Source organism: Sprattus sprattus, assembly GCF_963457725.1.
Source record: "Sprattus sprattus genome assembly, chromosome: 18".
NCBI classification, from domain to species: domain Eukaryota; kingdom Metazoa; phylum Chordata; class Actinopteri; order Clupeiformes; family Clupeidae; genus Sprattus; species Sprattus sprattus.
In genome coordinates, this window is record NC_137916.1 from 19,625,733 (window position 1) to 19,641,831 (window position 16,099).

Below are 16,099 nucleotides of genomic sequence, written 5' to 3' on the forward strand. Positions count from 1 at the left end.
TCTTGCCTCTCCAGCTGCTCTCTGCTGTCCCTCTCTGTGTCACCTCTCTCCACATCTCCACATCTCCACATCTCCACATCCCCCAACCTTTCCCATGGTACGCTTTCCCTGTCGTTTGTTTTTATTTCCCACAGCTCAGCTTCCCAGCTTCCCTGGCGTAACAGAAATTCAGAAGTAAAGTGTTTGCTGTGTGTGTGTTTGGGGTGTGCGTGTTTGCTGTGTGTGTGTTTGGGGTGTGGTGTGGTGACTCTGTGAGAGTCAGTTGCGACGCAGTGCTGTGTGTAGCGCCTACGGGCCTTCAGTAATAAACAGAGCTTACGCGGGAGCACACCGCCTTGGATCTAGGGGAGCTCTCCGTGGTTCTGAAGGACGGCGGGCGTCTAGGCTTACAGCTGGTGGGAGGAAAGCAATTTAGAGATAATGCCTGCAAAGTTGTATATGCCATTATTAAAAACCGTATACGGGAGCCTGAAAAATGTTTTAAATTACATTTGGTCTCATCTGATGCAGAGATACACCGTGCAGTGGCTGAAAGCCAGGGACACTTCTGTTATGACAAATGGACTGCAGACTGACTTTTGGCATGTGTGTGTGATCTTAACTCCAGATGACCCTTCCAGTCTGTCGCTACCTCCCAACTTTAAGATCATAGAAGAGGGTGATGCCATATGACAATTGGTAGTCACTTTCCTTTTCTTTTCTGTTTTTTATTTTTATTAATCCAGGATGTTTTTTGCTCATTTTATAATGGGATAATCAAGAATTTCCCATTATGTACAGCCCAGAAATATCAGGTGTAAATGTGAATTAAGTATTTTCAGTCAGAATTGGACTTCGGCCAGTATGGATTTGTGGTATTATGAAAAAGTAAACCATAGTCATTATAGAAAGACCACTCATCCAGGTACTGTGGGAAGTATTGATAATTCTCTGCCATTATTCATGAAATTGAAAACTATTTTCATCCTAGGTAATGGCTCTATCTCTGTGGTTACACAACATCCCCATTTGTACATATATCACTGATAATGTTAACGCCCGAGATTGCCCTGAGCAAAGTAAGTGCCTTGCTCTCCTACAGTAAAAACAGTGCGTGGAAAAACATATGATTTTACAAATGACATCTTGAAAGAAAATAAATGTTTTTAACAATCCCAAAACTGAGATAAACATCACATTGTTATGGTGCAGGAAGTTTTTGGACATTGTAGACATTAAAGGTTTGTTTCAATACACTCATCCTTCCAGTAAAACAATGAGAATGTGTCTATGCTTAATGTATGAGGTGGGTTGGAAATATGACACCAGAGTGCATAGATGCTAACTACAAAACCACGTAACAGCTTTAAACCTTTGATACTTACATTAGCTGTGCCTATGTAAGCGTCACAGAGGCAGTGTTAATGGAATGAGGATATAAATGGTGCTAATGAATCTATGCTTACATCAGAACTTAGAGTTTGAGCATGGCTATGTGTATCGCCTAGGGGACCTTGTCCCTACAGAGATGGCTTGTAAGGAACAGTCTTCTGCCTTAATGTATTGTAGTTTTTGGGTGTTACTGAAGTTGTCATTTCATTCTGGTAGACTACATATGCAGTCAGGTCCCTGGGTTCATGGTGAGCTACTTACGCAACCTACAAAGTTCACCGCATTGCTATATTTATTTCCAGGGCATATCCAACAAATCACCACGCCATGCATATCTGAAGCAATGTTAATTAGAGAATCGTCGCAAGGGCAAAATAATATTTAGAGGGGTGTCTCATACTTCCACTTAGTGTTTAATAACTTCATAGTTTTCCTTCTCATGATGAGCCTTGATGGCACACAGGCTAAATAGCAACTGGATCCCAGAGCCAACAGAATTACATTTCCTGGAGAACTGATAGCTGCTCAACAGCCCAATGTGCCCATTGAGTTCATTTTTAAATATCATTTTTAATATGGCCTTAATTGTGCTTACCAGATCAGTGCCCCGTTTCCTAAAAGCTTTATTGCACTTCCTAAAATTATTGTGTATGCTTTCATTCAGCACCCAACACTCATATTCTCAGTTAGGATGGTCGCAGCGCAACCAACCTTTTGGGGAAATTCATCCCAGGCTTGTTGGCTCCGTGACTTGGTGTATGCATCGGCTTCATCGGTCACTCTGCTAATGAATGCTGTAGCTGTCTCTTCAGTGCACATCCCCAGCTGTGACCAATGAGGAATTCTGTGGAGTGGGAACTTCAACTCCGGCTCGAGCTTGACACCAATCTGCCATAATTACCAAAGAGGCCTTTTCTTTCCTCCTGTTCCCACTTGTCTCTCCCTGTCAATCAACAAGTCGTTCCACATCACAATTAACCACGTGAAATGATATCATGGAGGGCAAGGAGATAATTGACAATAATTAGGCAAATTGTGGATTCGGAGAAAGTTGACATTATTGAAAGTGCCGTGGCAGACGAAGCGAATTGCCACAAGAGAGGAGAGATAAGAAGTGGAAAAAGTCAAATCTTATAATGATAATGAACCCAACACAACTCTAAGGGATTTTTCCCAGCGGCCCCCCTCCCCTGTTCCCCTCTCTTCACGCGTACGGATATCTCAGGCATATCTGGGTAATTATACAGTGCATGCCTCAATGTCATGAGCAGGGGAGAGGAAATGCACCTTTGATCTCGACACTCTCTGTGCCTGGTCTTATCTGTGAGCTATCGCTCCCGCCTGAGGGCTTACATTCTGTCTCCAGTCTGGGGAGTCAGTGCACTAGAGCACCGAACAACATGATGGTACTATATCTGCGCCGTGAATGTGTGTGTGTGTGTGTGTGTGTGTGTGTGTGTGTGTGAGAGAGAGTGTGTGGGTGTGCATGTGGCAGGTGGATTTGGCATGAATGTAAGCGTAGTCCTGTGCGTGTATGTGCTGGGAAGTGTGAGTTACATTAGCATGTGCAGTGCATGTTTGTGTGGGTATATATGTGTGTGTATTTGCCCACAGAAGTGTGTATGTGTGATAATAAGTCACCGAGAGAGCACTAGAGAGAAATGGATATGAATTTGCATGTACCTGCACATGAGAATTAGATAGCATGTACAGCACAAGTCTCTTTCTGTCTCTGTGTATCTCTCACTCTCCCTCTCTCTCTCTCTCTCTCTGTCTGTGTATCTCTCACTCTCCCTCTCTCTCACTCTCTGTCTCTGTGTATCTCTCCCTCTCTCTCCACATGTGTGTGTATGTGTGACAGAGTGTTATTTTGTGCATCTGTGTCCTTGATATTCTATGCATCTACGTGTGAAAGGAACGATACACTCTAGAGGGGCAGAGACAAGTCTTCAGCTTCACTACTTGATGGCTGCCCTTCCCCTTCCCACCACTTCTCTAGGTCCTCCTCCTCCTCCTACTCCTCCACTCCTCTAGGTCCTCCTCCTTCTCCTACTCCTTTACTCCTCTAGGTCCTCCTCCTCCTCTTACTCCTCCACTCCTCTGGGTCCTCCTCCTCCACCCACTCCCACTGTTGCTACATCATGAGGAGCTACTTACCTTCCACTGCCTGCTTTTGAAAAAAAAAAAAGAGAAAGAAAACATTTCTCTGTGCAATTTGCATTTCCATATGCTGCCAGTGGCGCCAGTGAGAGTGGATAATTGGGCTGAATGCGGCGATGCTGAGAGAGGAATAGAGAGAGGGATAAAGAGAAAGCCATCTGAAAAAAAGGAAAAAACTTAGCCATTACTGGCTGTCTTTTTTTTCTTTTTCCTATCTCTCCACCACTCTTCTTTTTGCCATCCTGCTCTCAACCACTTGTGCAGCAGAAAAGATTTACCTTGGCCTCCAACTCCCCCTCCCTCTCTGCCTCCAATTCACTCCATTCCTCAATGCCTCTCTCTATCTCTCTTTCTCTCTCTCTATCTCATCCATATTCAACCAGCGTGTTTCTCACTCCCCCTGTCACCCTCTGCACACCGTTAATACACCAATTAGCCCTGAGAGCAGATAATGGACTATTTCATATTGCAAAGGAGAAAGAGGGAGAGAAATGCAGCAAAAGAGGGAGCGTAAGACAGAGAGACAGAAAACTGGAAAAAAATTACATTATATATATTTAATTTGTATATATATATACTATATATACAGTATATATATATATACAGAGAGGGAGAGAGCTAGATATGCAAGAGGAGTGTAAATAATGGGTTTGTCAGTGTGGTGGTGTGTTACATATATTTTACCTTGTGTGTATGTTACATGTTTGCATACACTAGCTAGTCTGATGTGAGTTATGTGTGCATGTTGCAGCCTGTCTGCTGTGCGTCATGTGTTACTGTCTGCGTTTGAGGACATGCCCCTGTGTGTTAAGGTGACATGTAATAAAGACAGACATGTTGGCTGAAAAGAGACGAGAAAAGCTTTCTGAGATTTCTGAGAAACACATGACGATTATAAGGAGAGCTTAAATAGGTCTCAGTGGCCATATGCCTGCCACAGGTCTAATGTTTCATGCTGCTTAATGGAGCTTATGTTTTTGATGTGCTGCAGAGACCATCATTGAAATGTGCCATTGTCGGACATAGTCATTTTCAGGCATTTTTAGAACTTTCTGCTTTCATAAATGTGTCCTGTTGTCCCTGACATGAGGAAAGCTTTGCATTGTTAATAAGATATTTAGCAGTGCTCATTTACTGTGACTGAGTCCTGATATGCGATTGTTGATATTTTGTTGATTAAGCTTTATTTATCTCTGGAACCATTTATCCTGCTTGTTTCTAATGCAATTGCTGATGTCCTTTGCTGTTAAAGTGTGTAAATTGGCCCTTGGGTGACTTTTGCAGGTACTCCGGTTAAAAAATGAATGTAAAACAAATATTGTAATGTGCAAGGGGCGGGTTGGGGTTAAGACAGCTCCCAGCATGCCCAACGAACAGGAAACTGTTTGTTCGGTAATTCAGCATTCTATCTTGGAATAATGTGATTGTGCCTTCCATTTTTTTCCGCCTTTTCCGCCTTTTTTCCTAGCCATGTTTTATGCAGTTCATCCATCCACTGTCAGTGTAAGTGTTGAGTCGGAGTAGAGGATGTGCCTCCTGTTTCCTGATTCTGTGTGCCTTCTTTGACTAATAAAAGGCACTCCTGCACTTGTGCCCACGAGCTGCACTAAAACCTCTGGTCTTGGCATCAGTCTGCATTCTTTTGGGTCAGCTCACTTCAGTGGTGTTAAAAGTGGGATGAGTGCTACCTTGAGGAATGGAGGGGAACAGGAACTGGAGAGGGTCATCTAGCACACCTGCTGCCACTTGGAGGATCTGGTCTAGTGGTAGACACAGCGCTAGACATGGAGATTTCATGGCCTGTCCTGATGATTCCAGCACAGTGTCCTCGCCACTAACAGGAGACCAAGGGTGCTTCGACTGGAGAACATCTGCTGTCCGCCACTGCTACCGGTACCTGCCACTCGCTACCGCTGCCGGCATTGCTGAGGAGGGGCCACGGTATTGCATCTGACAGCCCGGGGTTCTTCTGCATTGTTACTGACGACCAGAGGTGCAGTGGCATCGCTGCTGACAGCCCAGTGTCTTCTGTATCGCTGCTGCTGACCTGGGAGCCCTCCGTGTCTCTTGAGGTGGTATCGGCGGCTCAGGGTCCCCATGTCACTGCTGCTCACCTGAGAGTCCTCCGTACCCCCACTGTCGGCAGAAGGGCCTCCACACTGCACACTTTCATCACCCTGATGCTTCAGAGACTGTTGTTTCTGACAGGACTGTGTCTACCAACCCTGATGCTTCAGAGACTGTTGTTTCTGACAGGACTGTGTCTACCGACCCTGATGCTTCAGACACTGTGGTTTCTGACAGGACTGTGTCTGCTTGCCCTCCACCGTTCCACAAGCTCCTGCCGATGGCCAAGCGTGTGCTGGTGCTGCAGGCGATCCGCCCTGAATGTTTCACCAACCCCTCAGGGACTTTGACTGTTTCCATGCCCTCCACTGCTCCACTGATGTACGCCATTGCCAGTGCTTGCGGTGGTGCTGGGGGCAACCGTGTCCAATCATCTCTCCATCCATCCGGGGGACTTTGTGTGGTTGCTGGGGACGGCTAACCACTTGGGGGCCATGGGGGTTGCAAACTCTCATGTGTATGTGGGAGAGACAGCTCTCATTATGCCTAGCATACATTCTGTATTGGAATAATGTGATTATGCCCTCCCTTTTGTGTCTGGTGTTAGCCTGAGGAACTGTTATCATCTCAGATGTGTTTCATTGTTGTGTGATGCCTTAGTTTAGCCTTGTTTTATGTTATCCTATCTGTCCACTGTCAGTTTAAGTGTTGTGTCCGAGTATAAGACCTGCCTCCTGTTACCCGATTGTGTGTATATTCTGTGGCCAGTACATGACTCTCCTGCTATCATGTGGCGCATGGAGCATTGGGATCCGCATCAAAACTGGATACTTCAATCTGCATTCGTCTGGGTCAGCTGGCTACAATATATCCTCTGAATAAAAGCGCCAACGTAACTAAAATTAAATCCTGGAAATGGTGTCAAGTGTAGGTTATCGAGAACAGCTGTGTGCTGACGACGGAGCTGTCCGTGGTCCTGAAAACGGCAACGTTCTCTGCAGACGATGGATGTATAAAGTGTGGCTTGTGCAGGAGGAGAATATCGCACGGTTGCTTAATTATGTGTGATGTCGGTGATATTCAACGGCATAACACGATTGTGAAACCTGCTAACATGAACAGCACAATTCTTCAGAAATATACTTCACGTCAAAGCACAGTTCAATCTCTAACTCATTGGACCAAGCGCAGCATGTGACGCGTTTGAGCCAATTAGAATTACATTACTTAAACGTTTACCAGGCAGGAAAACATGATCTCCCCTCCTTTAGTTCCCGCCCTCAAGGAACGGCAGGATGAGGTCACTTCGTAAACAAACGTAACTGAGAGTCGTCGCAGGGGAGAGTTGATGTTACCCGCCCGGGTACAAACAAACGAGTCAGTGTTTCATTTTCAAAAATGTTATGTGAAAATGGGACAGCTCATTAACTTGCAAGACCAAAAGCATGTATTAGTGAAGAATAAAATTATCAATATCTTTTATGAACCAATAATTTGGAGACCAGAGCTTATACCTCAGTAGAGTACAGGCAAACTCAGGCAAGTTGCTCAGGTTACTGTTGATACAGTGACTGACGTATCTGTGACACTGTTTTAGTGTGATCATGGCGGTGTTGGGGTCGGGGCAGGCGCAGAACAGAGAGCAAGAGCGTGAATGAGAACTAAACAAACCCTCCCACTCCCTTCTCACCAAACATCAGCTGTCAACCGCACGATAGAACACACACACACACACAGACACGGCGAGTTGCACATTCATTTGTAAGAAAATGGCCATAAATGTGTCCTCGCCACGCTCATCGAAATGTCTAGCTCATCACAGGTGCACGAAATATGATGTCGATTCGTGGCTTTTGATGGCGGTCACGGCCAGCCGGTACATCATGACCAGCGCGCCCCTCCTACCCTAAGTTGCACCCGACCCTCTAGGGGTTGAGGCTGGTGTTTTCACCTGCTTTTCTCTGCGCCCAGCGTAGCGCATTTCGTGGGCTATAGAGTGAATTTAAATTCAATTACGTAATATCCAATTAAATAAAACGTACTGCCTTCCCCTTTTCATGTATCCACTTTTCCGTGTGATGCGATCAATTTAGGCAACAGGGCGTAGGGTTTTAACTGTAAAATCGAACAAATGCTAAATTAAAGGAATAGACTATTCGCAGGACATTCACATTTCCGTTGACTGAGGTGTGTTCACCTTAAATATATAATGTTTAAGTGAATTTCCCTTTTCAGTTGATACTTCAACATACTGTACACACGCTGAGTTCAGGACTGGGCGTCACACAGACACCCATCGGGAAATCGAGGGACGCCAGGCTCGGATACAATTTGGGAACATAAGCGCACATTGAGTGCGAGTCGCTTCTCGCGCGAAGGGGAATCTTTCCTCTGTAGTAGAAATTATAGTTGCCTTGAATGCCCACCAGAGAGTGAGCACTGAATGCCTCATTCGTGATACTCTGTTAAACTATAATTCACATCTAAATTAAATATTTTCTAAACATATTGATTTGACCTAAATTAAGGGGGAAGTTATTATATCCATTCAATGTATTGGGGACTAACTTACTGTAATTGAACAGCACCTGAATATCAAAGCGAAGTAAGCTGTGAAGTCTCAGTTTTAGTGCTGTGAGACATTTCCACTGACGGAGAGAGAGAAAGGGAGAGGGAGGGAGGGAGAGAGAGAGAGAGAGAGAGAGAGAGAGAGAGAACGCGCGAGAGAGTGATCTTTCCTAAACGCGGTAACATGGTCAAGAAGAGGAAGCTTTGATATGTGTGCGTTGGTCCAAACAAGTGACATTGCCGACGTTTAGCCTAACATTAGTCGTTGACTATGGAGTTTCTTGCCATCTATTCATCATTTGTGCCGTTGCGTAGACTGAAGCTGGTCTGTTGTGCGTGTTGGTCCACAGCTTAGGCTGTAAGAAGTGATTTATGGTGTGTAGCAAATAGCTTGTACCACAGAAACTCACTGCGGAAGACATTGTCCTCGGTGTGAATTGCTTGCTTATGTGGTAGATATGTATTATCTGTGGGTCTAACTACAACATTTAGTCACTACTGCATGTTTTAAAGGAAACGCCGTTGTCTTAAAATTTGACTCGTTCCCCTCGTTATGTGTTGACATGACTTTGAAAGCGGGCTCATTTTTTGTCAACATTAGCGTGCTCTGTGGGATTTTTCATTGCCATTCCACATCTTCATAACGACAGGGTATTTCTCCGTTTATTTTGGACTGTTTGGCTCTATCTGGACGATATAAGGTTATACATTTTTTAATCTTTATGCATTCACACGAAGAAGAGACAAGGAGAAAACGACGGATATCCAGAGGGAAAGCGCGAGCAAGTGAAACGGAGGGGAGGAAGAATGAATGAGATTGACTGAGAAACGGAGGAGATTGGAGCAATCAAGGTAGGACACGAAGCAAGGTTTTGGTATTAGTTAATCGAGACAGTACAATCTTTTGCTGATTTTCACGGGACCATAAACAGGATGAAGAGGTGTGAAACCAGATGTATTTATTCATATGATATGCCTGGGTAGATACCGAGAGCATGTTCTTGATGCGTCAACAATATGAATTTGCATTTGAACATGTTTATACAAGTGTAGTGTGTGACGTTGAAAGGCACATTTAGGTCATTTGTATCTATGCTAAATTTGTCCTCAATCAGACGTGCAATACATTGCTAATTCAATTGAACAGGGGTGAACTTAATCTATAGCCCATTATAGTCCTCCATCTATTATATAAACCACAATGGAATGCTGTTAAAATTAGATCATATCAATTTACACTTTAAATGCGCTGACCCTCCTAAGAGTTGAAGAATTATTTGTCAAGCGAGGACATTGGTCTTCTGAAGATTGCTGCGTGGCGCGCGTCGGGATTTTAGCTCAGTCGGATAGCACAGTTATTTTGCAGCACACAAGGTGATGCCCTCTCATGAAACACGAGTGAAGTGAGCATAGGTTAGTATCTGAGCCACAACAAATACATAAATGAGTGAGCGATGATCTGTCATATAAGATGGCTTGGACGAATGGACTTACTCGGAGCGTCCTGAAAGGCAAACAAGACCCCAATGCACGAAAAAGAAAATAATTAAGAGGAAAGGAGGTGCACAGCTAGTATGTTACACATTCTCCTCATCTTCTCCTTTCCTCTCCACCCGGCTGCTTTTTACTGTCAGACAGGCACCTTTTTGTCATCAGGTGGCTCAATGCATGTTATACAAGAAAATCCGCATTAGAGCACGGCGAAGCCTCGAAAAGAGCCACCCGCTTGTCCTTTATGTGTGGGTCTACATCATTAATCCTCGATCGCGTCTGTAACCTATAGGCCTACTGCACGCAATATTACTCATAATCCTGAACCGTCACGGCAAGAGTGCCACACTATTTTCTATTAGGCCTAACACAAGTCCGCCTATGTTGTGTTGTAAAAGCTTTATTGAATATGTGGACAGTCATCATGTTAATGTGTGACCTGCTGGCGCATGTAACAATGATCTGAGGACTCGTTTATAGGGCCAGTGTCATTTAGGGTCTGTTTGCTCGGAATGCCAAGCTGGGAAGCAGCAGGTACCATTTTGGAAGCTAACGGCTTGTGACTCGCTATCTGGAATCTGAGGACGCTTCAATTTTTATTCCAAGCTAGATCAAGAATTAACCAACACAGTTTGAGTGCCCACTTTTTGAATGAGTTTATCGCCTGAAATTCAATTTGTGGAGAAAGGATTTATGTCTCTCTGTCTGTGTGTCACATCACCATCAGAAAAATTATTCTAAGCTTCCAATGGATGAATAATAGACAGACATTAGTGCTGTATTAATGATACTGCCATTTCTTATATGACGGCAGTAAGAAGACCAAGATTTATTTCCACCATTGCTTTCCTCGCACTACACATAATAGCAGATAAGGTGCAACAAGCTTTTATACTTTCATATTTAAAATGTCTCAAACGTTCAGTGGGCCCACATATCTTGATCTTATAGAATTTCTGTGACTAACATTAACACATATTATAATGTTGCTTTACACAAAGCCGCTTAAATTTTGACCAGGTAGCACATTTCTCAAATCCTACTAATGCCTTGCCAAAGGTTAATTTTTTATATTAGGAATGATAAAAGACATAAATGAAGAGGACATCCTGGCATGACCCATGAGAAAACACACACGCCGGAGAACACACACCCGCTGGAGAACACACATCTCAGGTCTCCATTGAGCTTGAGTCCAACTCTAATTATTCCTCATTGTGTAGTCCATTCCAGCACATTAGGCTAGGGTGCCCATTGACGGATGTGATGGTTGTGAGGCACCATGCATTTTTTATTAAGGCTTGTGCATTGCACCTGCCTCAGAGTCTGCCACTTACGCACAGAGTGTACGCCTGTGCAGTGCTGTGTTGGTAATATCCACAGCAAATTAAGAGTCCATTGTGTCTCTGTGTTCTTTTTTTCCCATATTTGACTTGACTTTCATTTCATTTTCATTTTTCTTTTTCTTTCTTTCTTTCTTTCTTTCTTTCTGTAATCAGTGTCGGCTCCTCAGGAGACCTTTTCAATCACAACACCTGCAGAGACCTGACAAACAATAAAAGAAAAAAAACAGAGCCTTATACTTCTTTACCAGACACGGTGGTTGGAAAGAACTTAATTAAATTAGCCTCCTTGATCTTGACGTGACTGTATAGCAAAGCGAAGACTTTCACGGATTTACATGCCCTGTTTGGAGGTATTCACTGATTTCTATAATCTATACAAAACTGTCCCCAACAGTATAATCATTGACAGTGTTTGGAGGGATTCGTTTGAATATATCGATTGAAGTCAGCCTGGAGACATTTGCAAGCACTTTAATGTCAACCTCAATATTTAAGCCATCCATTTACGAAACGGTACCAATGGATTTATGCAATACTCGACTCAAGTAAGAGTAGCTGGTCTGCACCAGTGGCCACTCAGAGTGGTATCAATGCAAGTGCTGCACTTAAAGGGCAAATATCATCATGTATATGTCAACCTGTGTCAACAGCTCGGGGAGCTCAGAGATTGCAACTCAAATGTGTGTGTGCTGCACGTTTGAGGGAGGCGGCAGACAAAAAAGATTGTGTGGAAAAAAAAAGTATGCATGGTTGTCTGTGTGAACATGTGTGTGTGTGTGTGTGTGTGTGTTTGTACATGCATGTGTATTTGAGTGCGTGTTTGTGTGTATGTGTGTGTGTGTGTGTGTGTGTGTGTGCCTGAAAGAGGCGAGAATGAAAGAACGAGCCAGGAGCAGAGAGATGTACGGTACATGGCACAACAAGCCGAATTCGTCCCAGTTGTTGTGTGAAGGCACAAAAGCGGCGTGCGGTGCATGTCCCTTACGGGGCTGTGGCTCAGTCGAGGCCTTTGTGCGCCGGAGTGCTCTGTGAATGTGAAGATGAATGCAGGAGCCTGTAACCGCCGGCGCCAAGCACAGGGGCCCTTGTGTTTGTCTAAGAGAGCGGAGACCTAAAAAAAATAGAACATAACTACATTGGGAACTGAGGGTGACAGGTTGCGTTGTGAGTGTTTGTGTGTGTGTTGCTGGTGGTGTTGAGGGGACGGGGCTGGTTTTACAAAATGGCTCAAAGCCAATGGTAACCTTTGCATAACACTGCATCACCACCCGTTCCCCCTCTTTGCCACCTGCAGAATGTCCAACATGGCGGCACGCTCCCGATCAACAAGTGCGCTCGGAGGAAGGCAGGGAAAAAAAATCGATACCAGCTGTTTTTCATACACTCGGCTCATGCTGAAATAGCCCGGGCAGCCTTGCGCTGGGGGCTAGCGGACGCTTAGCGCATCTCTGTCTTTGGGTCATGTCTATCGACTGTAGATGAGGGTTGGTTTACAGCTTTAAAAGGTTGGAGGAGGCCCAATCAATGCAACGCTCATCCCTCCGCAGCTATTTACCTGCGCCTCGCCACCAGGCAGGAGCCGTGCTCTGACATATGTCCCGAGAACCGAACTCTTTAATTTACAGTAAATTATGTTCTGGAAGGAGCTGCTTAAGCAGACAGATTAATTACATGTAGCTGCCGCGCTACTGTACGTCAATTTCTCATGCTTTATATTGGGTTGGTATGCTGCTCTACGGCGAGCGCATTGAATAGGGAACTTTGTTAATTCATTTTGCAGTTGTTTATTAATCCTTTATCATTTACACCTGTCAGTGATGCTGTCGTGAGGCACCTACAGTGTGTGATTGAGTCTGTGTGTGTGTTGAGTGTACCTACACAGTGTGTGTTTGAGTGTGTGTGTGTGCGTGTGTCTGTCCGAGTGTGTTTCTGTGTTCCCATCACTGGATGTGTGAAAGTGGTAAAGGGGGTGGTAAAAAGAGAGCAAGGACCAGAGAAGGACGCTAATGGTCTGGACCAGTTCAGCTTTCTTCCTTGTTGCAGCAAATGGCCTCCCTGTTAAACCTGTCCATTTGCGAAAACGAAGGAATCGCCAAGATGAAAAGAAACATGGATCAATTGACCTAATAGCCTGTTTCAGTCAGCCCCTCTCTCGCTCTCTCACTCTGTGTATGTGTGTGTGTGTGTGTGTGTGTGTGTGTGTGTGCGTGTGTGTGTGTGTGTGCGCGTGTGTGTGTGTGTGTGTACATTCTTAGTAGATTGATGATTGGCCCGCCACACGCCTGTAAATGGGCAGCGATTGTTTGGGTGTGAAGCTGCCGGTGAAGAGGTGGTGGCAGTGATGTTAGCGGCCCTAAAACCCCAGCCTTCGACACCAGCCCTCTCTCTCTCTCTCTTTCTTTCCGTCCCTCTCTCTCTCTCCCTCATTACTCCCCGTGCCTCCTCACCGTGCGTGACGGCCTCCTCTCCCCCGGCGGGCTCAGGAGAGAGGACATCTCTTTACATGCTCGACTTGCCATTCGGCGCAAGCGGATCCTTTCGGATGAATTAGTGCAGAAGTTATTGGAGAGGGGGGGCCTTTCAACAATTAGCCACCGGTGCATCAGATGAAGGGAAGGAGGTGGTGGGGTGGTGGTGATGGACTGGTGGCGGAGGAGGGCAAAAAAAATGCAGTCACATCAAACAAAAGATGACACCCGGACTGTGACGAAGTGGAGTCATGCCCCGGTCCCTTGTCCCCGCAGGGAGGCCACGGTTTCTGTGTGATACCAAGAGGGTGGGCAAGGACCTGGAGGGCTCTTGCCATGTTAAGCACTGCATTGTGGGAAGGGCTTTCATTTATGTCAGCATGCCCCCCCTCCCCTCTGGAGTGGTTAGTGTACTTGAATGTGTGTGTGTGTGTGTGTGCACTTGTAGATATGTATTCACGTGTGTATGTACGTATGTGTGTGTGTGTGCGTCCATGGACTTTTTGGTTGTGCGTGCGTGTGTATTTGTATGTGTTTGTGTGTGAAAACTGTATGTGTTTGTGTGACAAGGTTCAGAGCAGTGAGGGGAGACACATTGGGGAAGCAACAAGGGACTAAAGGCAGCTGTTTGTTTGTCTGTTTGCTGAGAGCAGAGCAGAGGAGACAGCGAGAAAGAGCGAGAAATAGAGAGAGAGAGAGAGAAAAGGGGAAAGGGAGAGGACATGAGGGAGCTGTTTGGAAAGAGCTGTGGAAGGGCATTGTGGAAACGAGAACAAAAACATTAAGCATAGTGTCAGAAGACAACAGGGAAGAAAAGGAGGCCAGTGCTGAGAGAAGAAATATTTACACCACAGCTCAGGGAGATGGACTTGGAGAGAGAGAGGGGGAAAGGGAGGGAAAATACAACACACGGACACTTAAACACATATACACACGCTACAAAAAACGCGCACACATACTCACATGCACACACACTCAAACACACACACACACTACACGCACACAAACAGAATTCTTTAATCTCCAGAGGAACATACCCAGTAAATCTCACACTCTCACGTTTCCTCTTGTCTTTGCTCTGCACTTCAACTCCAATCACTCACCACAGTGGAAACCTGGGAGGGTACGGAGCGCTGAGATTCCCCTCCACCTCAATTCAAACTCCAAGCACTTTGGCAAGCTCGTCTTTGATCTGTTGCGGGGGGAAGAAGTTATTTTTTTCTCCCTGGTTCACACTTGGTTCAGAGGGTGTTGAACTCTTTCTGTTTCCGCTGCCCCGATAGCTCTGAAGAATTCGTCTTACCGACTAACCTGACTGTAAACGTGGCTGTTTTATGTTCACGGCTCTAAACACAGTACAACAGCTGAAGAGAGATTCGGTAATGTGTGTGTGTCTCTGTGTGTAGAAGATAAGAGAGCGCTTGAAGACACAATTACACATTCTTTGTTGTACAGTGAAACAAAAGCAGGAAGGGTCTCAGGAAGACAGGCGTGGTCCCTAAGGCAGAGGTGGACACATGTGTGTAACCAGACATACCCTGGACCTTTTGCTCAGAGGAAGTTGTCGTAACGTCTGTTAACAGCTGATTGTCAGACTATTTTCTCCCTAGAATACTCAGCATTCTCTATTACTGTCATCTAGCCGCGTGTTTTTCATTTTTGAAATGTCAGGCTATGGCTTGTAAGATTTCTGGATAGAAGTTCTTAGTTAAGTCAACTGCGTACATGCTGTGTGGTCAATGTTGCGTCGCAGCTTTCAGAGGAAAGGGACTTTTGATTGACACAGAAAGTGACCAACCACCAGCCCTTCAGCATGACTCAGGGCCAATGAGTTGAGTGATCTTTTACTGCCTTGTGAATCTAGACAAAGAAGCCCCCCCCCCCCCCCCCCCCCCCCCCCCCAGGAAGCTCCAGCTATTGTAGAATGATCCACACAACAGTAAAGGCGTGGTATTTAATAGAATTATGCTTCTGGAATCAAATATCTTTATTTGACTTAACATTAATGGATTAAATATACAATGCAAGTTGCACAAATACATGCATGCATGTATTCTCACTTATTCTGAGAATGGATTCATTTATGGTTTAAGAACAGCATAATTGATAGAGATGATAAGCTTTATGACATACTTTCAAATGTGTCTATTTTCTCCCTGAATTGAGAAACACCAGTGTTACATTTTCATGTCCAATGTTAGTCCAAATGTTTCTCGAGTCAAGAACCAGCATGTCAAATAGTGTCAGAGTGAGGAGACCCTTGGCAGAGCAGTACATTCTGTACTTCACGGTAACAGAAACAATGCAGACTAACTGTTTCTTTGACAGTGTTAGTGACCGTACATTTGCCATGTTATCAGTGAAAGGACACTTGGGGCCCTATCTTGCACCCAGCGCAATTGACATTGTCACCGACGCATGTATCGTTCCTATCTTGCACCCGGCGCACAGCGCGATTTTCCCTCCAGAGGCGCGCTTCGAAATGAACTTGCGTCGACATGGGCGGGGGCGGAACAGAGAAGGCGTTTCTCTGGCGCAAGCGGTATTTTGCTGTTTCAAAACAACGCCGTGCGCCGTGCGCCATTGACCAAAAAAAAGCTGGTCTAATGTCAGAGGCGCAATGTCTTA